The sequence below is a fragment of the Ostrea edulis genome, chromosome 2 (genome assembly GCF_947568905.1).
Source record: "Ostrea edulis chromosome 2, xbOstEdul1.1, whole genome shotgun sequence".
Classification (NCBI taxonomy): Eukaryota; Metazoa; Mollusca; class Bivalvia; order Ostreida; family Ostreidae; genus Ostrea; species Ostrea edulis.
Window position 1 is genome coordinate 88,276,954 of NC_079165.1, and position 19,073 is coordinate 88,296,026.

The window sequence follows — 19,073 nt, forward strand, 5'->3', positions numbered from 1 at the left end:
AAATGTCATTTCTTAGGATGGATGGTCTGAAAATTATTTCAATATTATGACAAGAAAGTGTAAGGAATTCTGCAAGTCAATAAAAATTTCCTCAATTCTATATTAGTCCAGAAATGACATCAAGAAAAGTTTTTGAAAAAAGTTGGATTTCAATAAAATAATGAGTATATAGTGAAAAAATAAAAAAATTACTCATTTTGTCACCACTCTGTACTGTAGGCTACAATATAGCTCTCTGATAAAAAAAAAAATGGAATGGGGGACCATTTTATTATCAGAGAGTTCTTTACGGTAAGAATTTCAGATAGTCATCACTGATATTTATCATTTGCTTGCAAAATAAATTGTTAGATCTCATGATAGTAAGAAATGCATACATTTTGACAGTTCTTACCTTTTCCATTCCTTTCATTTTTTATTGTTTGGTTTTGTGTGCAAGTTTGCAATTTTTATCAACACATTTAGAAGTAAATTCTTTCACAAATATGCCCGGGAGACACTGTGTCAGTGGATGTAATAATGGTGACAATAAATTGAAAAAGAATGCTGGGGTGAAATGACCAGTGACAAAAATATACCCCACATTCTGGATTTATGGATCTTTTAGAGCCATTTGACTGCATAATGGCAGACAAAGGTTTTAGTACCTTATTCCAAGATTTCACACTTCTTCATGCCACCTTGACCCCTCCTGGCAGGCATGGGGGTAAGTTACATCAGTTATAAAATCTGGTGGTCAAGGAGACATTCCTTGTTTTTCGTCCCCCCCCCCCCCCTCGTCCCCCCCCCCCCCCCCACACACACACACTTATCAAAAATTAACAAAGGATCAGGCAATATACAACTTCACCAACTCTTAAGAAAAATTGTAGGAATCTAACTTCGATTCTCTGTTTCTACAGCTGTAGGCATATGCAGTTTACTTGCGGCAAAAGCGAGAGCTATAAGTTCTTATCGACAGTCCTCTGCTGCTCAGAAATGAACGCAACGCCTTTATTTTCCAATGAGAGAAATCATCCAGATTACAAGTCTGATCGCCAGTATCCATTTTGTTTAAAGATATATCTATATATTATATACCAAAATTAAAAAATGCCAATCAAAAAGACCCGCGGTGTACGACTTCAAGAATAACGCAGGCATCCATTGTTGTTTACGTTAACACGGCTATCCCCAATTGACCTTTGACATGCATATATAATTAGCTGTAACAACATGGCGATCTCGTACGTGCAACAATCGGATCACGCGCTCGTCCTTTTCCGTAACCGGTAAGAAGACTCGGACGTGGATCGGCGCAAGAATTGCATCAAATCGATGCATTTCTTTACCGGAAGCGCGCCCGTGGATGAGGTGAGGTTAAAAGGCCAGAACTGAATCCCTGAATAACGTGTTACATGTATTTATATTTTCACCACAAATTCAGTTTTGGTATCATTAACGTCTTATTCACTTTAATACATAAACATGTAAGTGGAAATTGATAGTGGTACAATACCTTAGATGTGTATAATATCTTAGATGCATTTGAAAGTTCACTTTTCATAGTGTAACGTACGACTGTGACGTCATAGTTACGTTTATGTATACGTAGCAACCAACTCTGATGGCGTCGATCCACATACGACGTTCATTTGCGGTTACGGAAATAGCCGAGTAGTTACGATTGGTACGTGCAATAGGACTATACAAACGATGATTTAGTAAATTAATATAAATATAAGAATTGAACAGTACTTTTGAGCTGTTCATGGTCAATATGAAAGGATTTGTATTTGGGGCAAATTCTCTGTAAATCGCGCTAGTATGGTTGTCGTTAAGGTAATATGTTTACGGTGTGACCGTTGAGACGAGCAAATGCCCATAACATCGTACAACACAACTTGGGGCAATTCATTTAAAGCGGGAAAATATAACGCGGTTGATGCAAAAAGTGCATTGTGACGTCATCATTAACTTCGATTGTTTTTCTTTCAAATCAAGCAATTATCTACAACAAAACGAACGAAGCTATGGGAAAGATTGTCTGGAATTTAAAATCATTTGTGGTACTTTGCAAACTATTTATTTGTTTTATCTACGGGGTTGTCAATGAAGTATACCGCAGTGACGGCAACATTTTCCAGGAAGCATTATGGGTAGTCCCCATCATTTTTCAGAGCAAATCACGCTTCGCTCTCTAATATGTTGACGGTGCTACCGTTTGAGCGAGCGCAGCTACATGTACACATAATTTGTAATGTTCATACGTTAATCAGGTTCATATTTAAACAATATCTATTTGCCAAATAGATACTCAGTACATGAATGGAATTAGACAGCAGAACTTTTAGTTTTCTCCCTGGGTTTATAGAGGCCGAAGGGCCGTGAGAGCGGGGTTCTCCCTATAGGTAACACGTATATACATGTTTAAAAGGAAAATATAGAAAACTAATGAAAAATTAAACCAAACCTATGGAACTTGAAAACTTTGGTCCCAATGGCGTCGATTCGAATACTATCGCGTGGACATGTATTTCTCCATTTTGAATCTCGTGTATCCAAGTTCACGTTATTCTGAGATGTTACATAAAATCCATAAAAGCATGTAAATCTTATTTTCTTAGTCATATATAATCACTCCTCGATTTAAACCGCGAGTTGTACAACGTTTCCTATGTTTGTTTATTTGCTAAACATCGACGCTGAATATGACGTCACAATTCACTGTTTACATCAGTTACATAGCGTTTCCCGCGTTCAATGAATAGGCGGATCAAAAATGTTTAAAGTTAGAATACTTTGATTGAGCTCTGTCCTCACACGTTAGGTGCTAATATTTCGGGATATTTTTTGTCCTGTTATGGATCTAGATACTAATGCCAATATTTTTTGCTTCGCCCTCAAACACGGTCATGCCGTAAGACATATTAATATGTTTTACGGCGCGACCGTGTTTGAGGGCGAAGCAAAAAAGTTTTGGCATTAGTATCTATATCAAAAACAGGACAAAAACAACCCGAAGTTAGCACGCGAACGGAGCTGTATCAAAGCATCCTAATTTTGGACATTTGATCCGCCTATATATTGAACGCGGGAAATATAACGCAATTGATGTAAACAGTACATTGTGACGTCATATTCAGCGTCGTTATTTAGCAAATTTACAAACATAGCGTTTGAACCACAACAAAAAACATGGCGTTAATCGTGGAGTGATTATATATGATTAAGAAAATAAGATTTACATGCTTTTACGGATTTTATGTAACATCTCAGAACGACGTGAACTAGGGTAGACGAGATTCAAAACGGAGGAATACATGTCCACGCGCTAATATTCGAATCGACTCCATCAGTACCAAACTTTTCAAGTTCCATAGGTATGATTTAATTTTTCATTATTTTCCTATATTTTCCTTTTAAACATGTATATACGTGTTACCTATAGGGAGAGCTCCGCTCTCACGGCCCTTCGGGCCGTGAGAGGGCTTCGCCCTCTATTAAATCCTGTATTAGGTTCTTGCGAGATTTAGATCACTCTAAAATACCTAGCATGAATATTTCACAAATATAATATACATGTACTTGAATGTGATTGAAATAGTTTTAAACTTTATACATTATATTTCTGTTGCCTTCACTGTGACTTGCCTAACCTTTGACGCGCGACTTGTTCTGAACTCTCGACTGCCCAGTCTACTTTCCTTATTTCTACTCTCAATCTTTCCAAGCCACTAATTGATAAAATACCCAAGTCTTGTTGCAAATCTTTCAAGTTTGTAAAACTATATAAGCAGCACTGCCTTTGAACATAAAACGCATTTGAATATAATGATAATTCTAAATAAAACGATAAATTCAACACTATTGTATATACCTGCGCAAATCCAGAATTTTTCTCTGCCTCCCCCCCCCCCCCCCCCCGCGCATATATCTAATCAAAAAAAATGAAAATTGATATAACAATCCCCTTGTAGCAATAGCATGTTCCAGAAAAGAAAAACAGTACAATATATATGATATTTATGATACTGTACATAGTCCTAGTTTTAACACAATGGTGAAATAAATTGCAACATATTTGAGCCCCTCTCCACTGTTGTTGTAAGGATACATTAAGATTCCTTCACAAAACTAGAATTGATTAATGATTTTTCAGTCGTTAATAGCAAGTAGCATGGTTGGTTATCATGGGGAGGGGGGGGGGGGGGTCATCGTGGTTTGCATTATCGGACGTGCCAAGATAAGCAAAGACATCTACCATATACATGTATGGTATTATATATGTATCTTGTGGTTTGGTGTCGATTATACATAACTTGTAGTCGATGCCATATTACGTATGCCTAATGTTTGTACGTATATTGTCCCAGTAGCACGACAAATGGAAATAACAAGTAATTAGATCCGCCAATTTCAGTCTTATTATCACGTGCGTCAAAACGTAGACATGACGTCACGCATCATCTTATCCTGCCTTTCATTAACATTGCACTTCGTTAAACATTACACCTTTATAGTGCATTGAATTTTCGAGCTAGGAGACCACAAGATTTGGATGATAATACACGTAAGTTCACAATCATAATCCAAGGTGTGACTTTGCGAAATCTCCGCCATTTTTGACAAGGGACTTCTGGGATTGGTGTCAACATTTTTTTTTTCTTGTTAAAGGTTTAGATTTAGCTCGGATTATTTCCCGCACTATAGTCATTATTGACACACGTGGTCTAACTTTAGTATGGCTGTCGTTCAAGTATGTATTGACACACGAGGTCTGACGTCAGTATGGTTGTCGTTAAGGTACATGTATGAATTGACACACGTGGTCTGATGTCAGTATGATTGTAATTTACACACATGTTCAAAGGTCAATACGGTTGTCGTGAAGATACTTACTGGCGTATATGTCACACAGTCGTCAAACGTCAATATGCCGTTTGGACGGCCGCTAATCATGCATTGGGAAAGTTATGGAATTATAAACCGTAATTAGTAACATTAACGGAACGTTTAACGAAGCGTGTGTTGACTTATCATTTCCTTGCTTAGGACGATATTTTATTTATTTTAGAATGAATTTGGTTTGACAGCTGGTTTAGCATATTAAGTGAAAACATTATACTTTGCAGATGAACCTGCTATTAGAAACCAAGTAAATATAATTATGAGATAAAGTGAATTTGAGTTCCGTGGTTTGCTGTGTATAAATCATCTCTTTATTATAATTGCCACGGTTGTTATGCTTCATGAATATAATCTACAGTAGGAAATTTAATCAAATTCATCAATGAGCTGTAAACAAACTATTAAAGAGAATAAAAGAAAACGTTTAAGTGAACCCACACACATCTTTGAAGATAATGTAATATTAGAGGGATCTAAGGTATCATTTGAGGTACAGAACCTTTGTTGTATAGAATTAACCTCATTGCAAACTTTCTATATCATATCTGAACTGCGTTTGATGAGACTGTGCTGATTTGAAAGGCAAGATCTCTTCCATAAATAAGCTAATCATCGTTATTGTTATGATGCGAAAACAGAGATACACCCAGTAAAGAAATAGCATCAGAGTTCATTGAAAGCGAAATTTGTACTGATTACTGCGCATCCTAGATAATAAGTCTTACGGCAGTCGACGCGCTATACCCGATCACACCGAGGTCATTGTGAGTGACTCGTGGTGTTTAACCTAGAAAACTGCTAACCTTGATGCCAGTTTAAGATTTTTGAAATAAAATATTTTTATGTATTTCTGCAGCTAACGCAGGCTGTATACTACAGGTTTATGTCCTACTAATACTTAGAAGAGTAGAAGTTGGCACGGCAGGAAGAGGGCAGCAACACATTAAGTTTCTATGGAATCCGGTTACTGTCATACATCCCATAAAATAATCACCGCCATGATAGAGTGGTGGTTTGAACATATTTCCTTTTTCATTTTATCATTTTCACTATGTCACAGGGTTATTCTTTAATATTATAAAGCTCACATTAATGGTATCGTTAATATTATAAAGCTCACATTAATGGTATCGTTAATATTATAAAGCTCACATTAATGAAATCGTTAATATTATAAAGCTCACATTAATGAAATCGTTAATATTATAAAGCTCACATTAATGAAATCGTTAATATTATAAAGCTCACATTAATGGTATCGTTAATATTATAAAGCTCACATTAATGGTATCGTTAATATTATAAAGCTCACATTAATGAAATCGTTAATATTATAAAGCTCACATTAATGAAATCGTTAATATTATAAAGCTCACATTAATGAAATTGTTAATATTATAAAGCTCACATTAATGAAATCGTCAATATTATAAAGTTCACATTAATGGTATCGTTAATATTATAAAGCTCACATTAATGGTATCGTTAATATTATAAAGCTCACATTAATGGTATCGTTATTATTATAAAGCTCACATTAATGGTATCGTTATTATTATAAAGCTCACATTAATGGTATCGTTAATATTATAAAGCTCACATTAATGGTATCGTTAATATTATAAAGATCACATTAATGGTATCGTTAATATTATAAAGCTCACATTAATGGTATCGTTAATATTATAAAGCTCACATTAATGGTATCGTTATTATTATAAAGCTCACATTAATGGTATCGTTAATATTATAAAGCTCACATTAATGGTATCGTTAATATTATAAAGCTCACATTAATGAAATCGTTATTATTATAAAGCTCACATTAATGGTATCGTTAATATTATAAAGCTCACATTAATGGTATCGTTAATATTATAAAGCTCACATTAATGAAATCGTCAATATTATAAAGCTCACATTAATGGTATCGTTAATATTATAAAGCTCACATTAATGAAATCGTCAATATTATAAAGCTCACATTAATGGTATCGTTAATATTATAAAGCTCACATTAATGAAATCGTTAATATTATAACCTTCACACTAATTGAATCGTTAATTAATGAAATTGTTAATATTATCAAGTTCACATTAATGAAATCGTTAATATTATAAAGTCCACATTAATGAAATCGTTAATATTATAAAGTCCACATTAATGAAATCGTTGATATTATAAAGCTCACATTAATGGTATCGTTAATATTATAAAGCTCACATTAATGAAATCGTTAATATTATAAAGCTCACATTAATGGTATCGTTAATATTATAAAGCTCACATTAATGAAATCGTTAATATTATAAAGCTCACATTAATGGTATCGTTAATATTATAAAGCTCACATTAATGGTATCGTTAATATTATAAAGCTCACATTAATGAAATCGTCAATATTATAAAGCTCACATTAATGAAATCGTTAATATTATAAAGCTCACATTAATGGTATCGTTAATATTATAAAGCTCACATTAATGGTATCGTTAATATTATAAAGCTCACATTAATGGTATCGTCAATATTATAAAGCTCACATTAATGAAATCGTCAATATTGTAAAGCTCACATTAATGGTATCGTTAATATTATAAAACTCACATTAATGGTATCGTTAATATTATAAAGCTCACATTAATGGTATCGTTAATATTATAAAGTTCACATTAATGAAATCGTTAATATTATAAAGCTCACATTAATGGTATCGTTAATATTATAAAGCTCACATTAATGGTATCGTCAATATTATAAAGCTCACATTAATGAAATCGTTAATATTATAACCTTCACACTAATTGAATCGTTAATTAATGAAATTGTTAATATTATCAAGTTCACATTAATGAAATCGTTAATATTATAAAGTCCACATTAATGAAATCGTTAATATTATAAAGTCCACCTTAATGAAATCGTTAATATTATAAAGTTCACCTTAATGAAATCGTTAATATTATAAAGTTCACCTTAATGAAATGGTTAATATCATTACGTTCACGAGCACTTACCTTTGTAGTGTTTGTAGTTTTTATTCCAATTGGAGAATTTTTCACTCATGATAGGCCAGGATAACGAAAAGCGATCAATCTCATTACTCCGAAAAGCAATACAAAATAGAATTGGGCAAACACGGACCCCTGGATATACCAAAGGTGGAAACAGGTGCCTAGGAGGAGTAAGCATCCCCTGTCGACCGGTCTATACCTTGATGAGGTAAACGGAGTTATCCGTAGCCGAAATCAGTGTGCCAAGAACGGCTTTACAATAAGTATGAAACATGTCAGGCAGCATTTGACCCAATGATAGGTTGTATTGGCAAACTAGATTGTTATAACGATCAAAGAAGTTGCGAAATGCTAACTTTAAACGATACTGTTGAAACCCCTGAACAATCAACTTATTTGTCAGTAGCCTGCCTCGATTTAAAAACTGACCAACAAGCTCTTTCGTATCCAATCAGTTGAGATTGATTGATTGTATATTGTTTAATGTCCCTCTCGAGAATTTTTCACTCATATGGAGACATCACCATTGCCGGTGAAGGGCTGCAAAATTTAGGCCTATGATCGGCGCTTACGGTCTTTGAGCAGGGAGGGATCTTTATCGTACCACACGTGCTGTAACACGGAACCTCGGTTTCCGCGGTCTTATCCGAAAATCCGCCCCATTACGTCGGCTCTTACAAGAAGCAAGCGGCACTGAGGACCTATTCTAACTCGGATCTCCACTGAATAATCAGTTGAAAGATATAAACATCATATGCAGGTGATGATGTAATATTGCTAGATATGTAGAGACGTCACCAACTTTAGGTGAAGTGTCCTACATTTTGACCTGTGCGTTGTACGTGAGACCGTGTAGCAGTGATGGTTATTTGTCGTTTTTATGGTCACATCCCAATGATCAGGGACTTTCACTTCCTGTGATGTGCTTGGGAAGGGAATGTCCACTGCCTGTGTGACGCGGCACAGGGATCGAGAATCCAACCCTGGATCTCTTAATTGCTAAGCGAGCATTCTAACCACTTAGTTACCGCCATCGGGTCATAAATTAATATTTTAGGTACAGCTAAATGTAATGGGTATTGATTGTGACCTGTGACTACTTTTTTGGAATATATTTTTAGTTTCTACATTCATTTCATGATATTTACTTTCCAATATCCATAAATTGCGATGACAGCTATATCCTCATGAACGCACTGCAGTTAAGTTGTCAATAATGCGCGTATGAATACAAATAGATATAGTACTTCTATTTCAACGGCAAGGAATTCCGATTGAAATGACATAGATTATAAATAAAAGAAATGAATTTTGTTTTTGAAAATGCATGATGTATTATCTGCGACACTTCACATTGGTGTAACATTAAATAGTGACCAAATTGAAAAACGAACCCAGGGGTCGTTTTTCAACGAAGGTTAGGTCAATTTTTCACCGTTAATGAACTACCCTCCCAAGCGTGAAATTTTGACCCTTGTTAAAAAATGACTCTTAGACATGCTATCTCTGGTGGAGTCAAATTTCAACATTGAAAAATTACCCTCAATGAACAAAATGTTTTCTGTTTTACATTGACAAATGACCTCAAATATACACGGTGTTTCTTTGCTATCCATATCTCAGTCAGGTATGTGTATTAGGAGGTCATATTTCAACGTTAAAAGAATGCCCCAAATATGCAAAAGGTTTTCTGTACAGTCCATGTCTAAGTCAAGTGTTGGGGGTCATATTTCAACTTTGAAAAATGACACTACCCCCCCTCCCCGAAATAAAGTGTTTCTCAAATACAATGATCCCCATTTAAGGCGTGTAAAACGTTGGTATATTCGATGACGCAATAGCGTTCTATTAAAGTAAGGACATTTTTCATTGGTTGGATATAACGAAAGTATCCTGTGATGCAAAATACGATACAGTTGTATGTTACATGTATATAACACTGTATGACTATTTAGTATGTTACATGAATCTAACACTATGACTATTTAGAATGTTACATGTATATAACACTGTATGACTATTTAGGATGCTACATGTATATAACACTGTATGACTATTTAGTATGTTACAGGTATATAACACTGTATGACTATTTAGTATGTTACAGTATGTTACATGTATATAACGCTGTATGACTATTTAGTATGTTACATGTATATAACACTGTATGACTATTTAGTATGTTACATGTATATAACGCTGTGTGACTATTTAGTATGTTACAGTATGTTACAGGTATATAACACTGTATGACTATTTAGTATGTTACAGTATGTTACAGGTATATAACACTGTATGACTATTTAGTATGTTACAGTATGTTACATGTATATAACACTGTATGACTATTTAGTATGTTACATGTATATAACACTGTATAACTATTTAGTATGTTACATGTATATAACACTGTATGACTATTTAGGATGTTACAGCATGTTACATGTATATAACACTGTATGACTATTTAGGATGTTACAGCATGTTACAGGTATATAACGCTGTATGACTATTTAGAATGTTACATGTATATAACGCTCTATGACTATTTAGTATGTTACATGTATATAACACTGTATGACTATTTAGTATGTTACATGTATATAACACTGTATGACTATTTAGTATGTTACATGTATATAACACTGTATGACTATTTAGTATGTTACATGTATATAACACTGTATGACTATTTAGTATGTTACATGTATATAACACTGTATGACTCTTTAGTATGTTACATGTATATAACACTGTATGACTATTTAGAATGTTACATGTATATAACACTGTATGACTATTTAGTATGTTACATGTATATAACACTGTATGACTATTTAGAATGTTACATGTATATAACACTGTATGACTATTTAGTATGTTACATGTATATAACACTGTATGACTATTTAATATGTTACATGTATATAACACTGTATGACTATTTAGTATGTTACATGTATATAACGCTGTATGACTATTTAGTATGTTACATGTATATAACTCTGTATGACTATTTAGTATGTTACATGTATATAACACTGTATGACTATTTAGTATGTTACATGTATATAACACTGTATGACTATTTAGAATGTTACATGTATATAACACTGTATGACTATTTAATATGTTACATGTATATAACACTGTATCAAGATAAAATCAATCAGTCATAGGAGAAGTGTTCACAAACTATTTTACATCCTCCACCCTCTTAGATCCACTATAACTTGTCCTGACAATATACACATCTAAAGATGGCAATGAGGCATTGTACAAAACTTTTAATCTATCAGATAAGCCACACCATATTGGAGGAGAAGTGTCACAAGCTATTTTACATCCTCCACCCCTCTTAGATCCATTGTAACTTTTAGGAAGGAAATTGAATCCTCTTGCCCCAACAATATTCACATCTACAAATGGCAATGAAGCATTGTACAGCGTTTCAAATCTATCAGATAAGTCATATAGGAGAAGTGTACACAACCTATTTTACATCATCCACCCCTCTTAGATCCACTATAACTTTGAGGAAAATAATTGGATCCTCCTGTCCTGACAACATGCACATCTAAAAATGTCAATGAAGCATTGTACAAAGTTTCAAGTCTATCCAATAAGCCATATAAGAGGAGAAGCGTTCACACCATTCTGTGACAGACAAACGGACGGACAGACAGACGGACAGAAAGTACAAAACAAGATGTCTTCCCCTGAAAGAGGGGAGACAAAATAAGTTCATCATTGTTTCCAGAAATCTGTGATTTTTTGTGTAAAATTCCTGTGTAAAATTCCGTCTTTCCCCCCAAAATGAAGAATTTTAACATATGCATTGGCCATAAATTATTTTTCAGTGTAATCTTATACATGTATAATGAATTCTAAAATATGGAATTGGGTTTATTTGTCATTTTTTTTATTTAACATAAAAGTTATTCAATGTTTCCAGAAATCTGTGACTTTTTTTGGGGTGTAAAAATCTGTTGTTTTCGTCAAAATGAGGAATTTTAATATTATGATATAATGAATTCTAAGATTTATCGGAATTCTTTGTTTTGTCATTTTTTACTTAACATCAAAGTTATTCATTGTTTCTAGAAATGTGTGGTTTTTTTGTGTATGTGTTGTCTCCCCCCCCCCCCCCCCCCCCCCCCCCCCCGAAGAGAAATTTTAACATATTTATTGGTCATATTTTTTTTTTCAGTGTATTCTTATGAAAGGTGAAGATAACGAACAGTGATCAATCTCATAACTCCTACAAGCAATACAAAATAGATAGTTGGGCAAACACGGACCCCTGGACACACCAGAGGTGGGATCAGGTGCCTAGGAGGAGTAAGCATCCCCTGTCGACCGGTCACACCCGTCGTGAGCCCTATAGCCTGATCAGGTAAACGAAGTTATCCGCAGTCAAAATCAGTGTGCCAAGAACGGCTTAACAATCAGTATGAAACACGTCAGGCAGCGTTTGACCCAATGATAGGTTGTATTGACGAACTAGATCGTTATAACGACCATAGAATTTGCGAAATGCTGACTTCAATCGAGACTGTTGAAACCCCTGTACCATCAACTTGTTTGTCAGTAGCTTACCTCGATTTAAAAACTGACTATACGCAGAGCAAGCTCTTGCATATCGAATCAGTTGAGATATATAAACACCATATGCCATATGCAGGTGATAATGGAATATTGCTACATAAATATGGGAAGTTGACAATGGAGAAGCTGAAATCATCCCGTTTGTCATACAGTTGAGTTGTCAGTTTGCCGTTAATGTCTAATTTCAATAAAATATCTAAGTATGTCGCAGAAGCATAATGCGAATTCTAAAAAATGGAATTGTTAGTTTTGTTATTTCTAGTTTGATATAAAAGTTATTCATTGTTTCTTAAAATCTGTGATTTTTCTTGTTTTTTTTTCATTATTTTGCCCCAAAGCTTATGAAAATCAATCTAAAGATGGCTGAAATTTTGAGCAAAATGTAACGTTAAAATTTGATCGGGGTCAACTTTTACTTTTAAAAAATGACCCCTGGGGTCGTAAGATTTTTTCACTATTTAATGTTACATCGGCATAAGAGTCACTACAGGTACATGTTACATCGGCATATGAAATATACCGGCTTGAAGCGCCTCAAATCATACCCTCATGCATTTTCAAAAATGAAATTTATTTCTTAATTGACTAGCTGAAGATTTTAACAAGTCGAAGTTTAAAAATGTTCACGATTTACAATAAGGACGTGGATGTTTGACTTCACTAATCATGCTTAATATTTACTACACATCAGTCACTCATACACTACAGGTACATTTGTTTATTTACAAGTATCTTAAATTGGTCGTTGGCAGCATTATAGGTGACACAGATCATTTAAGGAATAGTTTTTTTATGTTCAGGAAGTCTGATGGTGTGAAGACATTTTGTTATGTTCAGGAAGTCTGATGGTGTGAAGACATTTTGTTATGATCAGGAAGTCTGATGATCAGGAAGTCTGGTGATGGTGTGAAGACATTTTGTTATGTTCAGGAAAGCTGATGTTGTGAAGACATTTTGTTATGTTCAGGAAGTCTGGTGATGGTGTGAAGACATTTTGTTATGTTCAGGAAGGCTGATGTTGTGAAGACATTTTGTTATGTTCAGGAAGTCTGGTGATGGTGTGAAGACATTTTGTTATGTTCAGGAAGGCTGATGTTATGAAGACATTTTGTTATGTTCAGGAAGTCGGATGTTATGTTCAGGAAGGAAGTCTGATGTTATGTTCAGGAAGTATGATGCTATGTTCAGTAGGTATGCTGGCGGTGAGAGACATTTTGTTATGTTAACTATCTTGCCCTTGTTCAAGTTAGAATTACAGTGCCGTATATTGGATAATTTTGGCGTCATGAATATTTGGCGGATTTTTATCAATCTATAGTTTGAAATCTTAGCGCTTTATAATTTAGCGGAATTTAATTTTAGAAGAGTAACCTTCATATGAATAGAAATTTTGGCGCTTTTATTGTGGTTTTTTTGGGGGTGGGGGGTGGGGATTACCCTGACAATATTTTTAGAACATCGAGTTCTTTTAATAAGGGCATATTAGCCACTGTGATATTTAGCATTGGTATTGATACTTGCTGTGAATAGATTACAATTATATGTATGATATTTTTAAACATTGATATTTTGAAATGTTCATATTTTATGTTTTACATCCTTCGAAAAATGTTCCACTCATATCACCAGCTACAGATGAAGTGCCACAAATTCAGACCTGAGCATGGCACTTAGGACCATAGTAATGAGAGTTCTTTAACGTGCCAACGCCTACTTTGACACGTGACCTCCGTTCTCTTAGGCCTCGTCCGAAATACCTGCGATTCTCACTCCTAAATACCGGGCGTTTGGAGCAAAACACCCAGCAAAACGCTAACCACTGTGCCACCATGACAAGCTACCACCAGTTTGATGACTGTTGAGTTATTTATATTATGCGACGTAGTTGGTTTATTTAAAATGATGTCACATTTTTACCACCATTTATCAATATTCCTCAGAAAAGAAAAGAGGAAACTTTTCTGGTGGAGTGTTTGTATATATAAAACCTTAAATGCACAAACAATTTTTTGTAAAAACTTCATTTTCATCGTCAAGCCATGTTTCCCATGTCTTTACACCCCCCCCCCCCCCCGTCTTAATAACCCCCCTTACAGTAATATACATAAAGTATGTGCCATAATCCCATGCGTTAATAAAACTACATCTTAAATTACAATATGTAATTTCTAAGATGATAAATCAAAATTTAGAGAGAGAAGGGGGGGGGGGGGTATATGTTCAGACTTTAATTCAAATGTCATAATCTACGAGGACATTTATTCACAAATATATGTAAAACATATAGACTGACTGAATGTACCTTTCCTGGATTCTCTCTGGTTTGTTTTAGAAACTCGGAGGGTTTCAAGTACTGTCGGTTCATGTGTCAAGTCACCTTCGTCATAAAGGTGAACCATTTCACTTTGCGCCACCGTCAGAACTGTCGGAGTATTATTTCTATAGAAAATCTGGCATACCAACTCATTCCTGTTTTAGGTAGATATGTGTGATTGCGTGATTAGAGGCTGCAGGAGCAAAACAAAGAATATCGTATTCAATGAACAAATGAAGACAACGAACAGTGATCAATCTCATAAATCTTATAAAGAATACAAAATTAAGAGAAGGGTAAACACGGACCCCTGGACATACCAGAGGTGGGATCAGGTGTCTAGGAGGACTAATTATCCCATCACACCCGCCATGAGCCCTATATTACGGAGTAATCCACAGTCCAAATCCGTAATCCTGTGGCAATCCAGGTTAGAATAGGTCCTCAGTACCACTTGCTTTTCGTAAGAGGCAACTAAATGTGGCGGTCCTTCGGATGGGACCGTAAAATCGAAGCCCCGTGTCACAGCTGGTGTGGCACGATAAAGATCCGTCCCTGCTTAAAGGCCGTAAGCACCGAGCATAGGCCTAAATTTTGCAGCCCCTCACCAACAATCACTGTGTTTAAGCCGATGACCGTAGTGTATATTACGTCATCAAAAAATGGCAGCTGACCTCATCGATAAGAATTTTATAATCACAATTTCAAACGATTGATTATTCATTTGCATCATTTTACGTTTTACGATAAGTATCAGTATCAATTATGTACATGTAGCAATATTTCAATATCACCTGCATATATATGCTATTTATATCTCTCAGCTGATTCGTTACACAAGAGCTTGTTCTGCATATGATAATTTTTTTTAAAAATTGAGGCAGGCTACTGACAAACAAGTTAATGTTACAAGGGTTTCAACAGTCTCGTTTAAAATCAGCATTTCACAAATTCTATGGTCGTTATAACGAACTAGTTTGCCAATACAACCTGTCATTGGGTCAAATACTGTCTGACATACCGATTGTTAGGCCGTTCTTGGCAAACTGATTTTAGACAACTGATAACTCCGTTAACTGATCAAGATATAGGGCTCACGGCGGGTGTGATCGGTCGACAGGGGATGCTTACTTCTCCTAGGTACCTGACCCCACCTCTGATATGTCCAGGGATCCGTGTTTGTCCAACTTCTTTATTTTGTATTCCTTATAGGAGTTATGAGATTGATCACTGTTCGTTATCTTCACCTTTCATAGAAACACGCGGTTCTATAGATACATACATACCATTCTACATCGTCGTAAACACACTGCCGCGGTGGCCGAGAGGTTAGAGCGTTCGTCCCGCATGCGGAAGGCCGGGGTTCAAATCCCGGCCGCGACAGACCTAAGTCGTTAAAACAGGTAGTGACAGTTTCATCGCCAAACGCTCGGTATCAGGTGTGAATGTCACGGGTCATCGGAGATGACCTTAAAAACTATTCTATAGATACAGAAACACACGATTCTATAGATACAAACACACGATTCTATAGATATAAACACGCGATTCTATAGATACAAACACGCGATTCTATAGATACAAACACACGATTCTATAGATACAAACACGCGATTCTATAGATACAAACACATAATTATATAGATACAAACACACGATTCTATACACACACACACACACACGATTCTCTAAATACAAACACACGATTCTATAGATATAAACACACGATTCTATATATATATATATATATATATATATATACACACACACGATTTTATAGATACAAACACACGATTCTATATATACACACACGTGATTCTATAGATACAAAAACACGATTCTATAGATACCACCACACAATTCTATCAATACAAACACACCATTCTATAGATACACACATACGATTCTATAGATACAAACACACGATTGTATAGATGCAGACACGATTCTATAGATACAAACACACGATTCTATAGATACACACACGATTCTATAGATATACATACACGATTATATAGATACAAACACACGATTCTATAGATACACACACACACACACACACGCTTCTATAGATATAAATACACGATTTCATAAACATTCGATTCTACAAGTACAATGTATAGACAAAATTGTAAAATACTAACAACAAGTAAATCTTCTCCTTTTTAAGTTCTGTAGAGTTAGAATATGTCCCCAATTTTGCTTGCTTGTCCTTCGGATGAGACTGCAAAAACTGAAGTCTCGTGTCACAGCACGTGTGGCACAATAAAATCACCCCCCCCCCTTCTCAATGACCGTAAACGCCGAGGATAGGCCTAAATTGTGCAGCCCTTCACGGGCATTGAGAATGTCTCCATATGAGTGAAAAATTCTCGAGAGAGGCGTTTTATAATCAATATACAGTCAATCAATCAATCTCCCCTTTTTTTAAACATTACTGTTGACGCACTGTATATCTAGGACGAAGAAATACCGGAAATGCTAATAATTGTGTGTTGACACAATCACAGAACACACTTTTACAATTCTCTGGTGTTTAAGATCAATTCATCAAATCCAAACAAATTAATATAATTATGGACCAAATTCTAAGAATCCAAATCTTTTATGCAACTATAGTTGATGCGTACAATAATGAATTTGCTGATTTCCTTTATCAATACAACACAATCCTCCAGAAGACTTAGATATGTAAACAGTAAATCTGAAAAATAGGAAGTCACTAGAAACCCATGATGAATTCCAAATGATATTGTGTTGCCACCTTTAGAAAAAGTGTTTAATTCGATTCTTGAGAGTGGAAAAAATCTAGAATTATTGAATTTGTCGATAATGACATTATTATAAAAAGGGTGATCCTAATGAAACCAAAAAAAAAATCACAGAGGTTTCAGCGTAACTAGGTTGTCTTACATGTAGAAACTTGACAAAGGTTTACTGCAGAAACGCTTGAACAACTATTTGGAAATTAATGAGTTATAATTATTAAGTCAATATAAAATTGGTTTCAAAAAGGAATAATCGAACCAGGAATAACACATTTGTATTGAAAACGATTGGCATTAAGTATTCACACGAAGAGAAGCGAATGATGTACATGTATGTGTGTTATGTTAATTTTTAAAAGGATTTTGATACTGTATGGAGATTAGCATTATTGTTCAAAGTATATGAAAAAGGTATTGGCGGATTTTCATTAACTTTTTGTGTGGCATGTACTCAGATACATCATCCTCTTGTAACAATAACGATATGATAATTGAATCCTTTTTAGCAATAGAGGAGTCAAACAATGAAGTAACTCTGGTGACCGGGCAAGTACCTGTTTCCAACACATTTGTTTGTATCATTAGGGTCACCGGGTTCTGGTTTTTATTTTAATAATGTTGTAATTACCAATAATCTATGTAAAGCATGTTGCTTTATCATACCTGTGTTCACGAATTGTTGCCCTGATTGTGCTCACGCAGCTCGGTACTGAACTAGCAAATGGTCTAATTATACAAGTCATTAGATCGCATTTACGAAAAGGATCAAGTATATATTCCAATATGTTATAAGGATAGAAAGAGGGAGGGGAGGGAGATACGATGTACCCATAGATGATTCAGTAGGTTAATCGGTCAGTTTCCGCACGACGTATATTCCTCTAAGGGGTCTGTATCTACGTGGTCCCTGTTGTAATTACTTTTGCGGTCAATTTCTACACTGCATAATTTAATTTTCATTATGGATAACTGGTAGGGTGGTGCTCTGTTTGACACAATTAAACACATAACACAGTTTGAGGAATTAGAATGGTCATTTATTAACTAATAAATGACAAAGTATTACACCAAAAAATCATATAAAACAGTTAAAAATAATAAACTAAGAACACAATACTGCAATTCATGCTAAGGAATTGTGACTAATAAAACATTACAAAAATGCCACAATCCTAAAAACTACAATATAAAAAAATCATAAATATAATATTATGACTAGGAAAAACCTCAAGTTATAAGAGCAGATACTTTGGCAAATTGTATATATACAAAAAGTGTCAAAGATGGGGTATCTTCCGCTATATATGTATTTTCGCGGTCTGTTTTACATGGCGTATACTTCATTCTTACTGCGGTCTGTTATATATGGCGTATGAGTATTTTCACAGTCTGTTTTACATGGCGTATAATTCTTTTCGCGGTCTGTATTACATGGCGTATAATTCTTTTCGCGGTCTGTTTTACATGGCGTATAATTC